The 21,654-nt window shown below is 37.4% G+C and overlaps 1 protein-coding gene and 1 long non-coding RNA gene across 3 annotated transcripts in view; one reads left to right on the forward strand and one right to left on the reverse strand.

Moving 5' to 3' along the window:
- The window catches only part of LOC134289933 (uncharacterized), a 39,794-nt gene extending 18,686 nt beyond the window's left edge, over positions 1-21,108 (reverse strand). Inside the window, exon 1 of the long non-coding RNA XR_009998761.1 lies at positions 275-21,108. This is a non-coding gene — a long non-coding RNA (uncharacterized LOC134289933). The remainder of the gene's footprint in view (positions 1-274) is intronic.
- LOC109425818 (dual specificity protein phosphatase Mpk3) overlaps positions 1-21,654 on the forward strand; it is a 120,749-nt gene that overhangs the window by 73,013 nt on the left and 26,082 nt on the right. The gene's annotated exons all lie outside the window — the stretch shown is intronic.

Consider the following 21,654-nt stretch of genomic DNA (forward strand, 5'->3'; position numbering starts at 1 on the left):
AAGAACGAACTGTGGAGTGGAACAGGGGCCACAACTTTGCTTAAAAAAGAATTTTAAATTATTAGGCATGTTTCAAAAATAATTTACAAAAATAAATTAAAACACACTACTTTTGAGCTATTTGCTCTAGAAAACTTAGTTATTTAACCAAACCAATCGATTCAAAGATGCCGTTTGATAGAAAATTCAATAATCTTTCGAATAAGGGTAAAAAACTTCGATAAGTTTGACCATTTTCAAGTTATAGCCAGTTAAGGAAATAAGAGTCAAAAACATGGGAAGTTCAATAACTACGTAACGGTTAAGATTTGACCATATGCGTAGAACAATTTTTTTCTCCATTTATGGTCCTCTAACACCCTTTAAAAAGTTTGCACTCAGGAACCTAACACCCTGTATATAAAGTACTTTTTATCGTTTAAAAGATGTTTAGTTTAATTGTTTTTGGGTACAATACGTTAGTTTTTTTCTCACGTTTTCATGGTCTCGGTACCTGGATATCCTCAGTACCGTCTATATGTTTAACAGAAAAATTTGCATATTTGACTGAACGGAACTGGTTCGGGTAGCTAGAATAATTGAATGGACAATTGTCCATGATAAGAGCTTAACAATCAATAGTGCCCGAAAACAGAGTGAGCAAAACTAAAAGTGACTAAACTATAAAATTAAATTTTAAAATATTGACCAGTTGACCAACCATATGACATGTACCGACCAAAACCTTATACTGACCGTAACAGAACAATCATACCCTAAGACAAAGAACAACATCAATTTTTTCCCTGAAGAAGACGCCGAACCCGGTGTCGAAACGTCGGACAAAATTAAATAGTTTGTTCCACTAAAACAAGACTGCAAAGCCGAAACTATCTCTGAGTAAACATAATATAAAAAAATCCCATTTCCTATCAACAAGTTTGATTTGCTCGTACTGCCCCAACTGGCTCCGATTTCGTTGGCTTTCCGTGATAATTTTCAATGTGTACTAAGCCGAAAACAACCTCTGCACAATGATTTATTTTCCCATTTTCACGCTTTTAATAAATAACTCGTAGGATTGAGGAAATAGAGCAATGGTGTATTCGGCAAAAGTTGACGGGAATAAAAGTGTTCTGCAAAGTTGTATGCAACAATAAAATACGCAACTTTGACGAAGATATCAAAGCTGTAGGAATTAAATGAGACGAGTTATTGATAAATTTATGTTTTTTTAATCCTTTCTTAGGGGCAAAAAAGTGCAGCTGAGGATACCCTTATCAGAAAGTACATCTAAAGATCCTTCAAATAAGGGTTAGTTTGTCCGTCCACGATTGTCTACTGAGGAGATATGACCATAATAAAAAATGTCCATATTACGATTTAACTGCATTCAAATCTACGTTGACAGTAAAAATCATGGCTACTATGATCGAATAATATATAGCTTTATTTAAACTAAATTTGCGCAACAGTCATGATTGTTTTAAATACCAAATTTGTTCTAAAAATCGTTTTCACTGCCTTTTCTAAGATTTCCACTGTTTAGCACAAATCGCATTCATTGAATAAAATATTAAGATTTATCGGGGTTTCATACTGTCTCACAGAGCCGTACAACTCACGAGTTCTTCTGCAAAGCAATTCGAACTTTTATATGAAGAAAGTCTACACAATGAACTTTTGTTAAGATAAGACGGAAGTGGGTTTAACTTATATTTCATCATAGTAGCCATGAATTATTCTGTCAAAGTAGATTTGATTTCAATTAAATCATTAAATCGTAGTAAGGACATTTTTTTATTATGGTCATATCTCCTAAGTAGACGATCGTGGACGGACAAACTAACCCTTATTTGAAAGCTCTTTAGATGTACTTTCTGATAAGAGTATCCTCAGCTGCACCTTTTTGCCCCTAAGAAAGATATTTATCCCTAAAAGTGGATGGAAAAATCATAAATTTTTCCAAAAAAATACTCAAACAATTAGGCAAAATCGTTAAGGTTGAAGAATTCGTTATTGGCATTGAAAATACGAAATCAGTTTTCTCGCTCAAAACATAAATGTTCGAATTAAAAATGTATCCACTGTACTTCATTCTGCACCCACAATACAGTGAATACATTTTCACTGCCGAAATTTCAGATTTGAATGAGAAAACTGCTTTTGTATTTTCAATGATGATGATGATTATGTCAATGACGAATCCTTCAACCTTGAACACTCATCGGATATCCGGAAAGAATCTGCGGAAGAATCCTTGGATTACTTCCTGGAGAAATCCTGGCAGAGCTCCTGAAGGAATACCAGATGCAATTGCTTGATGCCAACAGACCGTGGAGGTCACAGCATCGGCACAAGTTCATCCAGATATCGAAGTGTCGTTGGGAATTGTTTATTTTTAGCATAGGGGTTCGCATTAGTGCGATGAATGCCATGCGTAAAGTGATAGATTGTGTGACGATTACTGTGAAGCGGCACAGTACGCTTGGTTGCATAACTTCTAGGCGTTATATGATAGATTTACACTGTGCTGTGAAAGTAGGAAGGAAGGGAAACGACTTTTTCAATCCGTTTCTGGTTCTAGTGATGGCCATGATAAACGTATGTTTATGAGATATATATGTAGAGAAGAGAGTATAGAGAAAGTAGATAGGAAGATACAAAGTAGGGGGAAAGGGATGAGCCAGGGGTTGAACCTAGGTAACCACTAGACCACACCATCGTCTTGATGGAACCGCTTTTGGAATCTCAGAAACAAAAACTCCTAAAAGAATCCCAGATAGAGCTTCTGAAGGAACCCTTAATAAAACCACGAAAGAAACTCATAAATAACTAGAACTCAGGAATTCCTTCCGCGGTTGTGAGATTCCCCCAAAAGTTTCAGTGTTCCTCTAGAAATTTCTTCCGAAATGTCTCTAGGAATTCGTTCCGAGATTCCTCCAGAAATACTTTCAAGGATTCCACTAGAAAATTCGTCTGGGATTACCCCAGCAACTTCTTCTTGGATTGCTTCAGGCATTCCTCCCGTGGTTTCTCCTGAAATTTATCCCAAAATTCTCGAGGAATTTCTTCCAAGATGGCTTCTGGGATTCCATCCAAGATTCCTGCATAAATATTCTAATCTTAATAGTTTTTTTCAATGTCTGTAAAAGTTTGTTTCTAAGATTTCCTGAATGAATTTCTGAAGAAAAAATGGAATTCTGGATGGTACTACAGAAGCTTCAAATTCCTCATAAAACTTCTGTAGGAACTTCGTAAGGAACTTTTTGAGTAATTCCATTAATAATATCACAAAAACTCCCTGAGGCATTCCGTGATAGACTCCTGGAAGATTCTAGGAACATCCAGGAAATTTTCGGAATGAGCTTCCGGTAGAATTCCGGATGGATATGCAGGGCTTCCAAAAGGAACTCTTGGAGGCATCAAGAAAAGAAATCGTGAATCGCAGACGAAGTTTCCGAAAGAATCCCGTAAGAAGTTCTTGGAGGGTTCTCTTAGATGTTCTTAGAGAAAGCTCGGAAGGAGTTCCCACAGTTGCCAGTTGCTTTTCTATTTGTATTAACACCCTGACAATTGAACCAAAATATGCAAACAACTTCGTGTGGCTTCGTGGCCGTGTCCACCAAGCATTTATTCGCATCATGCTGAGGAGCGCGGGTTTGATTCCCACCGCAGCTGCTAGGAAAAGTTTTCGGCTGTGACACTGGGCGTTTCATGCTAGTCCGTTGTCTAGTGTCGTGCTTCCTTCAAAAAGTGAATAGCTCACTGGAAGCATTGGACGTGTCCGTGTTTTTCAATTTAACTTAGCTCATAGTTCAAAGAGTAGATAGATATTCGATACAATCAGTTCAAACTTTGCAATTTAAACGTTGCACCATGCAGCAACAAAGATAACTAAATTACACAGGAAAATATGAATGAGAGCAATTGCATGAAGTAAAACTTTCTTCCTAGTATCAAGCATTACTGTAGTGAGCATCCAATCACAGTAGTCGTTGGCCGTGTTCATTCATTTTCTTCCTTCCGTTTCCATGCAACCATACACCGTCATTAACAGCAGCAGCTTCAACGCAGCGCCAACTTGGTTAGATTGCTACTTCCCTTGTGCAACATTTTTTCCCCAGTTGATGGTGTGTAATCTGATATTTTATGACCTCTTTTCTTCTATTGTTACGGATTTCTCAATGGAATTTTCTGTTACTGTTTTCTCATTCGCATCTAAGTAAGCATTGCTGGCCGAAACAAGACCAGCGTGTGGCTCTGCTTACCTACCTACATTCTGCCACTGACTGACTGACGACTGTGGCTGATGGAAGAAGTCTTCATAATCAAGCTATAAACATCGACACGACCTTCAGGGTCAAAGATCCCGCATACTTTCAGCCTTGTTAGGCGCTAGCTAGCTAGCCCACAAATGCTATTCCGTGGAATTCATGCTCAACAAAAAGAATGAACATACCTACCTTCAACCAACGAAGGAAATAAAAATGCCGGAGAAAGAGGAAATTATTCTTTCTCGATTTTTGGAATTTGATTGCACTGTGGCGTATCAGGTGGCCAAAAATGATGAAGGCGAATTGATGTGATTTTCTTCATGATCATACAACAGCTAGCACATGCACTAAAAATTTTCCAAAATTTCGGTTCATAGTCTACTATGGTTTCAAAATTCAGAACTAACGGTATGGTTCCTTCTTAATCGATAAAGTTTACTAATTAGTGTAATGATTTAAAAAAAGTCTTGGCGCAATGTTGTAAAGTTTATAAGACCTTAGTTTAATGGTTTTGTTGAACTAATTTAGGAATTGTTTTCTCCATTTCTTGCAACTTAAACAACAAAATTACCCAAAGTTTTGCTCAAACAGCATCAAATTAGGCAAGGAATCATAATGTCCACGCTTTTTGAACCATTTCATTGCAGAAATGGAGAATTGACCTTCTCACCATACAAAAATTCAGCTTATTACTTCAATTCTAGTACTTCAACGATTGTGTCCTATTGTTTCAGGGATTTCTTCCAGAGCTTTTCCCGATGTTCTTGCAGAGTTTATGCTGGATTCCTCCTGGAGGTATTTTAGTTATTTCTCTTAGTAGTTTATCGGGATAGCATTCGAACCAAGTTCACCGGGGATTACTCCCACAACTTTTGTCCAAGATGTCCCAGCTTGGATTCATTCCGTAGTTTCTCACGAGATTTCTCGAATAAGGCTTCGTTGAGTTTCTTGTAACATTTCACCTGCTTTCCTTCCGATATTTTTCCGGGATTTTTTTTCAAGGAATTTCGTAAGTTATCCCAGGAGACATTTCGAGAAAACTCATTAAAAATACTTGCAAAAAACTCCGGGAGGAACTTTTGAAGCAATCCCAAAACTAGCATGAAGATATTTTTGGACAATTGGGTTCTTTAGGGATATTCAGATTATGCCATAATCGGGTTCTCCGTCTAAAAATAGTCGAAATTCAAAATTTCATAATTTTTGGTGACCGGGAACTATTTAAAAAAAAACATTTAAAGTTTGTATGGGGAAAACTTTTTATTCGGGGCGAACTGTCATTTTATCGAATGAACTGTCATTCTATCCACAGAAATTAAATTTGTTTTGTTTATTTAACTATCAAAACAAAGGAATCGGATCGCAACAAAATCACCTTACACTCAGAAAAATGAGCTCTTTTGATTAGGATATAGAAAACAGCAATGTTTTATTCACTAAACAACTCAATTTCCTGTAATTGATTGATTGATTTGTCTTTATTAAAGAGACTTTCAGCCCTTGGCTGGTTCGTCTCTCGTTTCCTGTAAGAATTTCGAGAAAAACTCTGGAAATAATCTCGAGAAAATCCGGTTGATCACTGCGCAAGAAATACGGTAAACAACTATGCGGAAAAGTCTGGAGAAGTAAAAGAAACAAAAACTGGAAGAACTCTATGAGAAAAATCAGCAATAATTCCAGAAGAAATTCCAGAAGGCACTTCATAAAAATCTTAGAAGAAAGTCTAGGGTATATACAGAAAAACTTTGACAGACATCGCAGGATCAACATCAGAAGAAATCTTCTGTGGAAAGTCCTGAGAGAAACTCCGACAGAAATCTCAGGGGAAACATCAAAAGAAATTCCACGAGAACCTTTAGGAAGTATCCCAGCTCAAACTCCTGTAGAAATCCAGGGAAAAACTCCAGAAGAAAGTTGCGGAAAATACAGGAGAAACTACGGAAGAAATCCGTAATTAGTTACTGCAGATTCTTAAAAAAAAAAAACTCCAAAATAATTCTTTGTAGGAGCTCTGGTAAAAATCCCAGAAATAACTCCTGTAGCAAACCTAGGAAAAATCCCAGGAAAAAATCAAGAGGAATCCCGATAGAAACTCTTGGAGAAATTCCGCGACAGCATCTGCAATATATCTTTAAAGAAACTGTTGTCAATCCTGATAGAAATCCTACGTAAATGTCGCAGGAGGAAATCCGTGAAAATACCACGACGAAGGTACCAATACGCCGGAAAACCACTGGAGGTAATTCTGGTGAGAGATTCTGAAGGATCCCCGAAAAAAACTTCCATGGAAATCAGGCGGAGTTCAGGAATCCTGGAAGGTTCTCGAGAAAGAATCACGGAAAGACTTGTTAGAAATTTTTTTTTATTTTTTTATTGTAAATCAACTGACGAATTATCTTATTGAATATCTTATCCTACTTTAGAAAAAAAAAAAACGAAGATAGATCGACATATTTAACTTCGCAGTATCACATTAAACATAGGCCTTAAATATCAACAAAGAAGTTTACATTATCTCCATTCAATATTATTACAACAAAGATAACAATCTCCGCATTTCAATTTATAAAATTGCATTATTGATTTGGCACCCACGTATCATTTAGTCAAGTTCGCTACTTTTCGTTCATTCGAGCCTATGTTTTATTTTTTATCGGTGCAAAATTTCCCTGACTATTCAAGTTATTCCCTGAGCATTCTTGTGATCTCAAGAACTCTTTTAATTCCTTATTTCCTTCTTATATTATATTATATTATATTATATTATATTATATTATATTATATTATATTATATTATATTAATTCTTAATTCCTTCTTCCATCCATCCAACCAAGATTCCATCCAGTGGTTTTCCCGTATTTGCTCCCAGAACAGCTATCCAGAATTTTTCGGTAATCCTTTCGGGACTTCCTACGAGAGTTCCCTCTAGGACTTCTGCAGGAGTTTTTCTCGGGGTTTCTACAAGAGCACTTCTCGGAATTTTCTTCCTGAATTTTTTGGAAGATTCCTTCCGGAGAACCGGAGAACAAAGTTCTCTCAAAATTTCTTCGGGGATTTCCCTTCGTTGTTATCTGGGAAAACTTTCCAATAGTTTCTCCCGGGATTTTTGCGGTACTTCTGATGAACCGGAGACTTCTTCCAAAGAATTTTCCCGGTTTATCTGTCGTAGATAATTCAGAAATTTCTCTCGAAGGTTTCCAGAGCTCTTCCCGAAATATTCCTTATATTTCCACCCAAGATTACTGCCCAACATTTTTCTTAGATGTAACAATTTTTCTTGAAATTTCTTCAGAAGTTTGTCTTGTTTTTTTTTTTACTAGTAGTTCGTCTTGGAGTTCCTAGCAAGATTCCGCCAGGAATTATTGAGATATTTCTCCGGGATTCCAGGAGGTACACTAGAAACCTATTTTTATGCTGGTTATTTTTATGCAGGTTTAATCAAGGGCGGTTGATCAAGATTGCAGGAGGATTAAGGATGGTTTAGAGGGTCTGAGGAGTATTTTAACGTTTTAGGTACTACCATGGAAGCCCCTGAATCCCTATGCAACGATCCTCAAAATTCCTGAACGCATCTGCTCTAAACCTTCTCTAAACAAATCTCAATTCCATGAAACCCCCTGAAATTCCTTTGGAATGCCCCTGAAAGGTTCCAGTGTAATCCGTGAAAACTATGTGCAAATCCGGGCAACGAGCTCCTAAAGTATTTATTATAGCAATACCAAAAGAGACATCCAGAAGGATCCCAGGATTAGTTTTAGTAAGAATTCTGGAAATAACAGTGAGAGTAATTCTAGAAAATCTCTGAGAGAAATCTCAAGACGGTCGCAGCCAAAATATGTTGAAGAAATTCCTGGATGAACTCCTGTAGAAAAACCTTGAAAAACCTAAGGGAAAACTTTGGGAGAAATCCAGGAATAACTACTGTAGAAATTCTGTAAAAAAAACAGTTCGTAAACCTCTGGGAAGAACTCTAGAAAAAAACCAGGGAGGAACACCGGAAAGAAATGCGGAAAATAATTCAAGAGAAACTCCGAGAGAAACAATAGAAGCCCGTACCTCTGGAGCCGAGCTACTGATACCTGATACCCATAAAAGAAATCCTACTAGATCTCTGTGAGAAACTTAGGCGAAATTGATCGGAACTCAGGAATCATGGAAAATTCTCACGGGACATTTCCGGAAAGAATTCCGGTATGAATCTAAAATTCAGAGAGAAATTTGATGTGAAATATCGAGAAAAACATCGTTGAAGGAACAATTCTTTTCAGAAATCCTGGAAGGCATTTCAAGAGGTATCACTAAATGAGTTCCAGAAAGAATTCCTGATGGAATGTTTGGAGAAACCTTTGTGGACAAATAAGGGGGTTAGAAGCAAAGGAGTGTAAGTGACAAAAAAAAACACTTTCGAGGTTCAAAGTTTTTCACCCATTTTTCATCCCATACAAATGTATGGAAAATCAATCCGATTTTTCCGATTTATTGAAAAAATCTGGAAAAAGTTCCTGAGAGCTTAAAATCTGAAGAATTTTTTGATATGCTCAGCTCAGTTCTAAATCCACAAAATGGTCACTTTGCATCGGAGCCCCTCAAATTTCTTGATAAATTTCAGCTTCTATCGTTCACCTAAAATTTGCAGCCTCTTATCAGAATCGGCAGCTTGATTTTGAAGTGCTGTGCTACTCTTTTTTAATGTAGTACGGAAAGATTTTATTTCTTAATTGAACTTGCTTTCCGAATAACCATCCGGAGAAACATTCAACTTCTACGCTATACCACAATCTTCCAGTAAGAATCTTAAGAATTACGCAAGATTTGTTTTGACAACCTTTTTTATTCATACTAACTGTGTAGTCAACTCTGTGGACTTCACTTCATATATTTTTATTCATACAACCCATTCTGTTGGACATCCAAACAACTGAAAATTCGTGTTCTATTGTTTCATGTGTTTGACAATGTTGTCCATTCATCAGCTACCAATTATCAGAAGGGCTTTCAAACTTCACATTATGTGGTTTATATTGCAGTAAATCTTGAATGTGAGTAAAACTTTAATTCACTCGTTTCAAAAATTTATCTCGAAAATGATGCTTTGAGTGGCAACTAACCAACGGAACGCATATACACTGAACGGCGGCTTGCGGTGAAAATTACTATTCTGAGGGTCAATTTAAATGCACAACGCCACTAAATTTGTGCAGACTGAGTTTCGTTTTAATTCAACAGAATTATGTTTTCAATTTTACCATGGACTCGATTTTCAATTAAAAAAAGTTTCTGTTGGCATCTGGATTCGAACCAAGAATCTTGACATCACCATGCTCGCACGCTACCACTCAGCTATCGAACCGGTTGATGTGAGAAGAAACAAAACGCACACAAGAAGCGTTGGTGGGTCCAGTGGCGTAGCTAGGCATTTGGGGGCCCGGTGTGGAACTAAATTTTTGGGCCCCATGAAAATTACAGATATACATATTTTACAATGATAAATCTATTCTTTTAGCTCTTAAATAAATACGCCGTTGTATTTTGTACAAAACTGACCAACTGACTGACGGAAGGTTAAACATTATTTTTTGTATTCCTTTATGAATTTCTTCGGGGATTTCTGCAAGGATACATCCCGGAGTTCCATCAATGAGCGTATGATTTTTTTCTAAGAATTATGTCTTTTTTTAACAATTTATTTAGGAATTGTATCAAGTAATCCTTTACGAATTCTTTCAAAGATTGCTTTACCCTTTTCTTTGAAAAAAAAATCATTCAATATTTCTCTGAACACTCTTTCAGGTATTCTCACAGTTATTATTATTATTAGCTTTATTAGGGAGATTTTCTGCCCGAAGTTGGTTCATCTCCAAGATTCGTACAGTGTTGTCTCCGAGGATGTTGTCAAAAGTACTTTAGAGTACTTTAAAAGATTATGGCAAAGCGTTAATCGAATATTTTTCGAAATATTTGTTCATCTTAATATCAAGGAATTAAGAAATTCTAGAAAAAAAACACTACAAAAAAACTCCAATGATATTTTTTCAAGAAATTACATCGGAATTCCGTCAAAGGAAGATAAACCCTTCTAAAATTTCTTCAAACATTCCTCCATAGTTTCTTTCAGGAGATCCTCCAAATATCCCTTAAATGATTTTTCCACGGAATTAAAGCATTTATCCATTTCCTCAAGCATTCATTACTCATCTTGGCGATCCTTTGAAGATTTCTTAAGAATTTCTTCCAAAAAATCCTCCAATGATTCTTTCAAGTATTACTGCAACGTTTATTTTTTGAAAAATTTCTGCAATGATTCTTCAAAGAGTTTTTCTAAAATTTTATTAAGAGATTCATACTACAAATCCTCCAAGAAATTTCAGAAGAATCCATGGATAAGAATTTAGAAAAATCCTCCAAGGATCCCTACAGAAGTTTCTCTAAGAAAATTCTTAAAGGAACATCTGGAGGAATTCTTTCAAAAAATCCCTCTAGATTTCTTAAAACGAATTCTTTAATATCCATCTACTCTAGGAGTTTCCCCAAGGATTACTTTAGGAATTTTTGCTAGCATTCCTCTAAGAACTCTTCTGAAAATTTTCATATTGACTTTTGATGAGTCTCCCAAGAAATTCTCACAAAAACCTTTTGAAAAATCATTCTAAGTTGCCATCAAGCAGTCAAGCCCTTCTTCAGGATTTATTATTGATTCCTGGTAGGGTCAACGTGCCTTAGTAATCTTATAATCCCAAATCCATCCTATTCGAAAACAAAGCGATTACCGCATCGATTGATTGATTGATTTTCGTTATCATTTTGTAGGATTGTAGGATGAAAATAGGAGCGTATATTCTTAAATAGTAAGGGAACAGATACCTGATTTGATAAGATTAAATCAAATAGTTTCTTCAGAAGTTTCTCCAAGGATTCCTCCTAAGACTGTTTTGCCACTTTCTTCAAGAATTATTTAAGAATGCCTAGAAGCATCTGATTAATGAAAGCTTAAGATTTCATATAGGATGCCCATCGAGAATTCTTCAGGAATCACTTCGATATGGGAATTTTTCCAAGGATTTTTGAAATATTTCTCCAAAAAAATCTTTTGGAATTTCTTCAAAGATATCGTTAGGAACCTCTATGAAGGTTTCATCAATCGGATGAAGCATTCTTTGCTTAATTTATTCAATAATTTCTCCAAGAGCTCTACAGAGGATTACTTTTGGGCTTATTCCAGCGATTGCTTTAGGAATTCTACCAAGGATTTATTCAAAATTCTAAAGAGAAATTGCCAAAGGGATTTTCAGAGGAATTAACGGAGAAATTTTCTAAAATTACCGCCTCAATTTACTAAGGAATTTTTAAAGTACATGCCGAATGAATTACGAAAGGAATTGTTGAAAGAATTTCAAAAGTAATTGTTAGGTATATTAGCAAAGGGACTGCCGGTGAAACTTTCAAAGAAATTGCTGAAGGGAATCTCGCAGGGGTTGCATGAAAAATTTCTTAAACTGTTGTCCAAAGAATTTCGAAAAGTAATGCCGAGATATTTTCAAAAATAAAAACCTAAATCAATTTCGAATATCTATTTTTTTTTTTATTCTTAATCACTTAACCTAATTTACAGCTCTATTGTCCACTGGGGCACTACGTGAGCAATTTTCAATTGACAGCTGCACTTACATTTTGTACAGCGCCTAGATTCTATTCTACTTTATCGAACTGGTTGCCTTTCTGCTGCTTTTACTTTTTCTACTTTATACCTAGTAGAATGATGAGCACAAGGATGATGATGGATGGCCGTTGTTCCTTTCCAGTCCGATTGGGGGTCCATTATGAGTAGCAGTTCGCCGATGTCCAGGTATCCGGGTCCGTTTGAGCCATAGGGCTCAGAAGAGGGTCAGTGTCAGTTGCTCTCGGGGGAAAAGCAACTGACGAAAAATTGCAAGTGCCGGGGCTTGGAATCAAACCCATGACCATCCGCATATGAAGCGAACGTGTGACCAACTACGCCACGGGCCCCGGCTCGAATATCTATTATTGCCCAGAAATTTCCAAATGTTACCAAACCAAATTTCAAAGGAATTTCCAAAATAGTTCGAAAAAAAATGTCCAAGAAAACCCCGAAAAAAATCTTATAGGAATTTTAGGATCAAATCCGAAAAAATAGCTGAAAGAATTTCCAACGGATTTGCCAAAAAAATCTCCGCCACAGGTAATATGAAAGATTTCCACGGGGTAGCTCACAGGAAATTTGCCAAATGCATTTCCAAATTAAGTTATTCCCAAAATAATTGCCAGAGGATTTTTCAAACGAATTTTCCATATAAAAAATATTCTGAAGAAGTTCGCTAAGCCATTGCTGAAGCATTGCCGAGAACTAATCAAAGAAGTTTCCCAAAGAACTTCCTAATAATTTCTCAAAAGAACTGCCATAGAAATTTTCGATGAAACTTGTAACAGAATTCCCTAAAAAATTCTTGATAATTTTTACCAAAGGAGATGCAAACACAATAGCGGATACAATTTTCAAAAGATTTTCCATAAAATTTCTTTAAAAATAATGAAGTATGAATTCAAAAACAAAAATACTTAAGGAATTCCCAAACCAATTTCCGAAGGAAATTTTCAGAGTAACTGCTGAAGGAGTTTCCAAGTAAATTTTCAAAGATATTCCCTAACGAATTGCTGCACGGATTTCCAAAGTATTTACTGAGAAAGATCCAAAAGAAATTCCCAAAGGAAATTATAATAAAAATATGTAAGATTTTTTTCAAGAAATTCCCAAGAAATTTTATTGGAATTTTTTCAATGAATTCTTTAGGCATTCTTCCAAGTTTTCCATCTATTGATACCATTTACCAAGATTTACTTACCGATAACACCACTTTCGTCCGGATTTTATTCACGAAGCTACTAAGAAATTTTTCTAAGGATTTCATCAAGCAAATGAGGAACTCCAAGAACTTTTTCTTAGATATGTTTTACGATACATCTAGAAAATACTTCAAGGACTTCTTTATAAATTCCACCAAGATTTGCTTCGAAAGTTGTTACAGCGATTGCTTCGGGAACTCCTCCTCCTTTCTGAATTTCTTCAGTAATATGTATTCCCAAGAATGCCATAAAGAGTTTCTTAAATATTTCAACAAACGATTCCTTTACGGCTACCCAACATGATCCCTTGAGCAAATTTCCCAGAGGAATCCTTTCTGAATTCTTTCAAGATTTGTTTTTAGAAATTTAAGCAAAAATTATTTTTTTTAACAAATGTTTTTTCTTGAAGTCCTTTCAAGGATTTCTGGCGAAGTATTGCTCAAGCATTTCAAAGATTTTTTTAGAAATTCTTCCAATAACTGCTGTATAAAATCGTCCAAAGATTCATTAGGCATTTTTTTCAATTACTCTTTCAAGATTCGTTCATAAATCCTTCAAGAAATTCCGGTGAAGACTTAATCTTTTTCTCCAAAGATTTTTCACGCTACGTTACAAAGATTCATTCAGGGATTTCTCAAAGTTTTCCTTCAGATAAACCTACAAGGGTGAACACATTCATCCACAAAGGATTCCTGCACAAATTCCCTCAGGGGACAGCCATAAAGTCCGTCACGCTCATAGGGGGAGGGGGTTTCGGAAAGTGTGACAATCAATGTATTAGGTATACGAAAAACCCGTACAAAGGGGGAGGGGGCCGAAAATTCCCAAATTTATCGTGACGTACTAAATGGATGCCTCCTCAGGGGGTCTGGAAGAAATTCTTGAAATACTTCTGATACTTCTACTACTACTTAACCCTCTAATACCCAATCCCGCCTTTAGACGGGGTATAGTTTGAACATTTTTGTAATTTTTGTTTCGTGGAAAATCAAACTTTTTATATTTTTGGCTGATATTAAGGGCTGTTCTGTATATCTCAAAATAGTTTTTGGTGTATTTTGAAGCGTATTTACATTTTTCAAAAATCATTGAAAAATTGATGTTTTAGTCACCTTTTAGAAGTCATTGTTTATTTTGTATTAAATCGCTACAATTGACATATTTTGAATTTTTCCCAAATCATTCTATCCTTGTTTAATAGTTTAAGGGAATCGAATACACTCTAAAATTATTTTCCTTAAAATTACACGGAAAATAAAATTTTCTGTGAAAAAAAAATTAAAATAATAATTTTTCAACAATAATCATAAAATCTCAAAATGTTTTCATCTCAAAAAATCCGTTCCCCAAATTGCTTCCAGGAAAAATATAAAAGTGTGAAAATGTTCAAAAATAAAAATTAGAAAAATCAAAAACTGAAATTGACGAAATCGAGAATTAAAAAGAATCATCTTCCAAAACATCTTGTACCGACTTTTCGAACCCTCTAAGCAGAATACCCTCTATGAACTGATTACACTCTTCCAAAACATGTTTAAATCGATTTTAGATGACGAAAAATGATATTCAGATCAAAATCAAAAATTTGGGTATTAGAGGGTTAATAGTACTGTAGTAATCCATCAAGAATGTTATCTAAGATATCTCGAAAATCAACCCAATGCTTTCCGAATTCATCTAAAAGATTCTTAGAGGATTCCATTAACAATTCCTCCAAAACTTCCTGTGAACACTTCTACAAGGATTTTTTTGGGAATTCCTCCGAAATTCCTTTAGAAAATCTCACAAGGATCCATTCAGGAGCCATGCCTGATCAAGCATGATCTCAGAAATTTATCAGAGATATTTTCCATGAGAAACTCCCGCAAGAATCCTTCTTGGAGAAGTCTAAAAGAATCCTTGGAGAAATTCCTTAAGGTTCATGTGAAGGATTCGTTGAAGGGTTTCATGACATAATCATTTAAGGACTTTATGAAAGGATCCAAAGAGGTATTCCTGAAGGAACTCGTAAAAAAATCCTTGAAGGAATTTTTGAAGGATTCCTTGATAAATGTTTAAAGAAATTCCTGATGAAATTCTTGGAGGTGTTTCTGAAGGTATCAATTCAAGTATTCCAAAATCAATGCTTAGAAGAATTCCTGAAGCAATCCATAAAAAAAGTACTGAAGTAAATCTTAGAGGATTTTTTGTAGAAGTCTTTGAAGTGACTGCTAGATAAATCGTAATACATATTCCCGAAGGCTATGTAAGTATTTACCTTGCCCGAAGGAATTCTCGCCGAAAACCCTTTATATTCACAATGCCCTTGAATTTAACTTCCATATTGATACTGAATTTCGTAAAATTCAATTTTAATTCTAACACATTTTTCTTGTAATTTTGGAGCCATCTGTGTGCCCCATTCCAAAAAAAGGTCATATTACTTATCGAAGTGAATCCTGACCCAACGATACCTGCCCTACTAACAATCACTCCTTCCTGCAGCCTTTGGTGGAGACGTGCGGTAAACGCCAACTTTCACATAACAAAGGTTGCTATTAACATTCCTTCACTCTTCCAACCTGATTGCAAGGACGTGGCCGGCGCCGTTATTGTACTGTTAAAGAGAGCCTCTGAAGCGTGCACAGTGAGAATGTTGACCACTCCCAGTCAATTATTCAGTTGATTCATTGTGCAACTGTCATTGGTTCGAGTCAATCACGGAGTAGCAACCATAGATATGTGCAGTCAGTCTAAGCTAAGCTAAGCTAAGCTAGCATCTGTGTGCCCCATTCCAAAAAACTCTTGATAATTACGAAGGGGCCCCCACATACCTATCAGCAGTTCTGCGAAGTGTTGAACTTATAGGAATCTTACGCTATTTTAAGAACTTTATTCAAACTTGTGTTAGAAACCTTCCTTGATTTGGAGGCCCCCTGAAATCGGGGGCCCAGTGCGGACCGCACCCATCGCACCCCCCTTGCTACGCCACTGGGTGGGTCGATGATCATGTTTTGCCATGGTAAATTTAAAAACATTTTTGTGTTTGTCATTACTGCAAAGCTCCTTTCAGTGTATGGTACAAAGGAATCAACAACATTTTTGACCACCAGCTTGTATGGAAACCGACCACTGTCCATTGCCGCGCTATGCACGATGCGCGGCACAACTGTCAGCAGAGCGCTTAGCTTGCTTTGTTTGTTCGATGGAGGAGCTTGTTTCGTGGGGAGCTGTCTGTCTGGCTGTTCGCGCATCATCGTAGCTAGCAAACAGGAAACTGACTGATGGTGGCTAATAACCAAGTAGGCCTCCCTCTGGAGTTGCGCCGGGAAATGGCCACATGTTTATGCATAACTTCACGCTCGTTTGCCTCCTTTTCTCGAAGGAAGAAGTAGAAAAAAAACCGGGTGCGTTCCACACCGCAGTGACCCGTTTCGAGGGAAGTGGGGGCTCATCCGCCCATTGTCCAGATGGGGGCATAGCAGGCAGGCAGGCATGGCGCATGGGAGAATCCGTTCGGGTTGTGCTATTTGCAAACGATTGGTGCCATGAGCATGACCAACATTCCGAAGTCTGCCTATGCACTGTGGAAATCGTGAATGAATTCCTCTGAGGGGACGGGAGGAGTATCGATGTTTTCCGTCCCCACCGGATGAGCTATGTTCTGTGACGATTCATTCAGACAGCCAAATATCGATTTTTTTCCCGTTTCATTCAGCTCTTTTGGCTTCAATTGTGTTTCGGTTTTGGCGCAGAGGTGTTCTAGGCTAGGCTCATTCATTATGTGCTCTAATGTTCCATTCGCATGCGACATTGCTGTTCCGTAATTAACGTGGCATGCTTTGGTTATTTTTTATGGTTTAATTTCGTTCAGTGTACGAAATGAATGTTTTTGCCTTTCTCGTACACAAAGGTGTACCGAAAGGCTATATGTTCACTCCAAAAACGAAATTTTGATAGAGCCCCCGGAGAGGCAAGTTTCATATACCAATCGACTCAGCTCAACGAGTTGAGATGATGTCTGTGTGTGTGTGTATGTATGTGTGTGTGTGTATGTGTACAAAAAAAGGTCACCTCACTTTTAGATAGTAAATATCAACCGATTTTAACGATCGACGGCTCATTCGACGCGGAATCTGGTCGCATTGTTTCCTATTGAAAATAGTTCGGCTCGGTCCAGCCGTTCCGGAGTTATGGCCATATAGGTGTTCCAGACCGATACCCCTGGAAGGGGTCAGACATGAAAATGCATCAAACCCATACATGCGGCACATCAAATTGCGGCATTATCGATAACTTGATGAATGGTTATCATGAAAATAGTATCACACCATATCTGAACCGGTAGTGTTCCGGAACCGGTTCTGAGTGTCCCGCCGGAAGTGGCCAAATATAAAAGTGAACCAATCCCATGCATACGACATATCAAACCGCGGCTTTTTTGATAACCTAATGAAAGGTTAGCAAGAAAATAGGCTCAGACCATATCTGCACCAGTAGTGTTCCGGAACCAGTTCTGAGTGTCCCGGCGGAAGTGGCCAAATATAAAAGTGAAGCAAACCGATGCATGCGATACCTCAAATCACGGCTTTTCAGATAACATGATAAACAGTTGGCAATAAAATAGACTCAGACCATATCAGTGTGTTATGGAACCGATTCCGTGTATCCCGCCGGAAATGGTCAAAGGTCAAATGTAAAAGAGAACCAATACATATAACATATCAAATGATTTATTTGGTAGCAAGAAAATAGCCTCAGACCATATTCGGGACAACAAGTCGTGTCGGGGAACCGATTTTGAGTGTTCCGTTGTAAGTGGTCAAATATAAAAGTAAACCAAACCTATGCATGCGACACATAAAATCGCGGCATTTTCAATAACTAGCAAGAAAATAGCCTCAGATCACACCAGAAACTACCGGCAGTGATCCAAAACTGATTCCGGGTGCATGCGGCATGTCAAATGCATGCGGCACATCAAATAGCGGATTTACAAAAGTGAAAAAAATCAATTCTAGCGATTGATCAAATCGTGGCTTTTTGATAGCCTGGTAAACTTTGGGTTAGATTAAAAGTGAAGAAATGGTCGAAGTCTTTATATATGCAAGAGAACAAAATTGTGACCAAATCACACCATTTCAGATTCCTGCGGTGTTGAGGGTCAAATGAGGAAAAATTTTACATGAATCGTGTTACCAAGGATAATATAATATAGCTAAAAGTGTGCTAAAGAAAACTTTGTCGAAGATCGTGAAGTGATCTGTGGTTGTGAATAAAGTTAAGGTGGTCAAGCAGTCAACTGAGAGGTCTGATATTGTTCAGCTCTGTTCTGTCGTTGAACATAACATCGGAATATGTGCCATCAATAAGATTCACAAATCGATGCCGGCTTTGTTAAAATTTTTGCTTTTCTATATAAAGTGTTCCCAGGATTTCAAACATTTAGGTTAACGTCGAAGGAAAGATCATGAGTACATATTCGATGAGAAAGGCACTATCACCACAAGGTGGATTAATCTGGGTTTTTTCTTTACCATAACATAAAGCTAACTATAGCTATTTTTATTCAAGCTTTCATATGCTTTTGGAGGCGGGTGAATCAATAATTGTGCTTTCGAAAATTGTATCAACCGACGCAATAGCAAGCAATCCATCCATAACGAAATAATTTTATGCATTTTCCAGTGCAAAAATAGAACTTAAATCGACAAGTATCGTGGGCGGCTAGAATAAACTGTGGGTCCTCTGCCCGTCATTTGCCCTCAGGGCATTCCTTCGCACACTGACTGCCTTTGCGTGGGTGTGCACAATAACAATGAAATTCCTAACGAGCAAAGCTCAAATTCTAGTTTCAGTGCACTGCTCGCACACAGACTCAAACTATTGGCCAAATACTAGCTGAGTTTCGCACAGCAAAACCATCTTGCCTTCGCTGTTTTGTTGATGCAAAAATGTATACATGTTTCAGAAAAAGGACACATAGAAATCATAAAACATAACCTCAGCACATGAACACAAAACGGCTCCTTCTCTGCTCATCTACTTTCGATTATACATAGACGTTCTGTCGCCCACGCTTTGCTACACGTCCGCCTACACGCGCTGAACGTTTATTCTGTTTTGCTTACTATACACCCTTCTGGAGCAGATCAGCCAGCGTCGGCATTCATATAGGGACTCCCAAAGTGTGCAAGAAGCGCCTCTCCATTTGTCTGTGCCTCCTCTCATCATCTAGTCATCTTCGCCTGCTGCGATTCACATGCGGCGGGGCTAGCGTCGCCAATCGGGCCAATGTGGGTGGGACGGGCAGACGCAAATCAACCCATGCGGGGAAAAGTTCTTTTTGGGTGCCGGTCGACCTTTTTGCCACCCACCGCCCACATGGCTGACTCACAGTGGTCCAGATTTGAAAATACCTGGCAAAAATGGCCAAATCATAATAGACTGCTAGTTTTAAATAAAAAGAAAATCGGGTTAAGTACGGTTCCTTTGAATTCCACTAAGAATTTGCATCCTTTGACAGATACGTATTTCGACCTCAACTGTAAGGTCGTCTTCAGTGTCTTGTACTTGACTCGACTTAGTTTTAGCCTATATGAGTGTATTGGAACATGATTTAGCGCTCAATTTCATTGCAAAGGCTTTTTCATTTTTTGTCGATTTCTTCGAACAAAATTTGAACAAAATTGATGTTTTTCATACAATTTTACTATACACATTAGAGTGGGTCATCGTTCATATGGAAAAATGAAAAATTCAATGGTATCCCATCAGATCAAAGTTTTTTTGATCCCATTTCAGGACCCAAATAAGTGTGCAAAATTTTAGCACGATCGGTTATGTCTACGTTTTGCGCATCGCGTTTGAAGTTTGTATGGGGTTTTACATGGGAAAACATACTTTATTGCATTTCTCTCATAACAAGCTCGATTTTTTCTAAAACCATGTACAGTCAGGTCTTTTTTTACGCGGTTTTCATTTACGCGGCCGCGTAAATGAAAACTCCATATAAAAAAAATTTCATCGTCTTATTTTTGCATGATTCGTCGAGAAATGGTGAGACTTTTTTTACGCGGTTTTTCAAATTTTGAACTGAGTTTTTTTTTTACGCGGTACGTCTTCTTCTTCTTCTTGGCGTAACGTCCTCACTGGGACAAAGCCTGCTTCTCAGCTTAGTGTTCTATGAGCACTTCCACAGTTATTAACTGAGAGCTTCCTCTGCCAATGACCATTTTGCATGTGTATACCGTGTGGCAGGCACGAAGATACTCTATGCCCAAGGAAATCTAGGAAATTTCCTTTACGAAAAGATCCTGGACCGACCGGGAATCGAACCCGTCACCCTCAGCATGGTCATGCTGAATACCCGTGCGTTTACCGCCTCGGCTATATGGGCCCTGTTACGCGGTACGTATCCCCCGCGTAAAAAAAAAACCTGACTGTAACCGATAAAGTGAAAACATAGCTTAGGGTGTCCTGAAAAACTTTGTCGAAGACCACGAAGTGATCTGATGCTTATGAAAAAAGTAATAGCGTTGACATTGCTTGACGAAACAATATGATTTTGTTGCTATTGTTATTCCTTTACATGTTAAAACATAAACACATGCATGCGGTTCGTTTTACACATTTCTATTTTCACAAGCATCGGATCGCTTTGCGGTCTTCAACAAAGTTTTTCAGAACATCCTAGGCGATCATTTTATAGTATCGGTTAAAAAGTTTCAAACAAACTTTTTTAACTTATGACAAAAAAGTATGTTTTGCCATGCAAAATCCCATACAAATTTCAATTGCAATGCGCAAAGTGTAGACGCAACCGATCGTGCTCAAATTTTGCACAGATACTCAGAACCCGAAACGGAACCAAAAAAGCTTTGATCTTAGAAAACGGTTCCGATGACTCACTCTAATACACATATCATCATGGCGCTATTGCTTGGGCAGCTCTTGGCAGTTGCATTTTTCTTTAACCAGAATTCTTAACCAGAATTCTTTATGCAGAATACATAAGGGAACGTCCATAAATTACGCCACGCTTTGAGGGGGGAGGGGGGGTTCACCAAAGTGTGACGACTCATACAAAAATTTCAGAGGTCCCATACAAAAAGTGTGACATAGGGGGGAGGGGGGTTGAAAATGGGCAATTTTTGCGTGACGTAATTTATGGACGTTCCTTAAACGAGCATTTGTACGGAATCTCCTCGCGGGGAGTAGCGATTTGTAAGACACTTTGAAGTCGAACTGTAAGAATTTTTCGTACTAATGACATGTAATGTCAATTTTGAAGCCAAAAGTGTTATTTAGATCTCTTGCTCCATTGCAGATGTTTGATATACACAAGAACTTACAAAAAAAAACTTTTGAAAGCAATTGTACTACTTATATCAATAGACTTTTCTAGTGGTTGAACTTGTTTGTGTTCTTTATCAAAATTTTAGCACTTTTTCCATCAGCAGCTATTTAGTGCTGTAACAAGATATAAAATCAATATTTCCAATTTTTTAAATGCCAGTTAGTGCTCCTGGTATTATGGATGAATGCTCAATATACTGT

The sequence above is a fragment of the Aedes albopictus genome, chromosome 3 (assembly GCF_035046485.1).
Source record: "Aedes albopictus strain Foshan chromosome 3, AalbF5, whole genome shotgun sequence".
Lineage (NCBI taxonomy): Eukaryota > Metazoa > Arthropoda > Insecta > Diptera > Culicidae > Aedes > Aedes albopictus.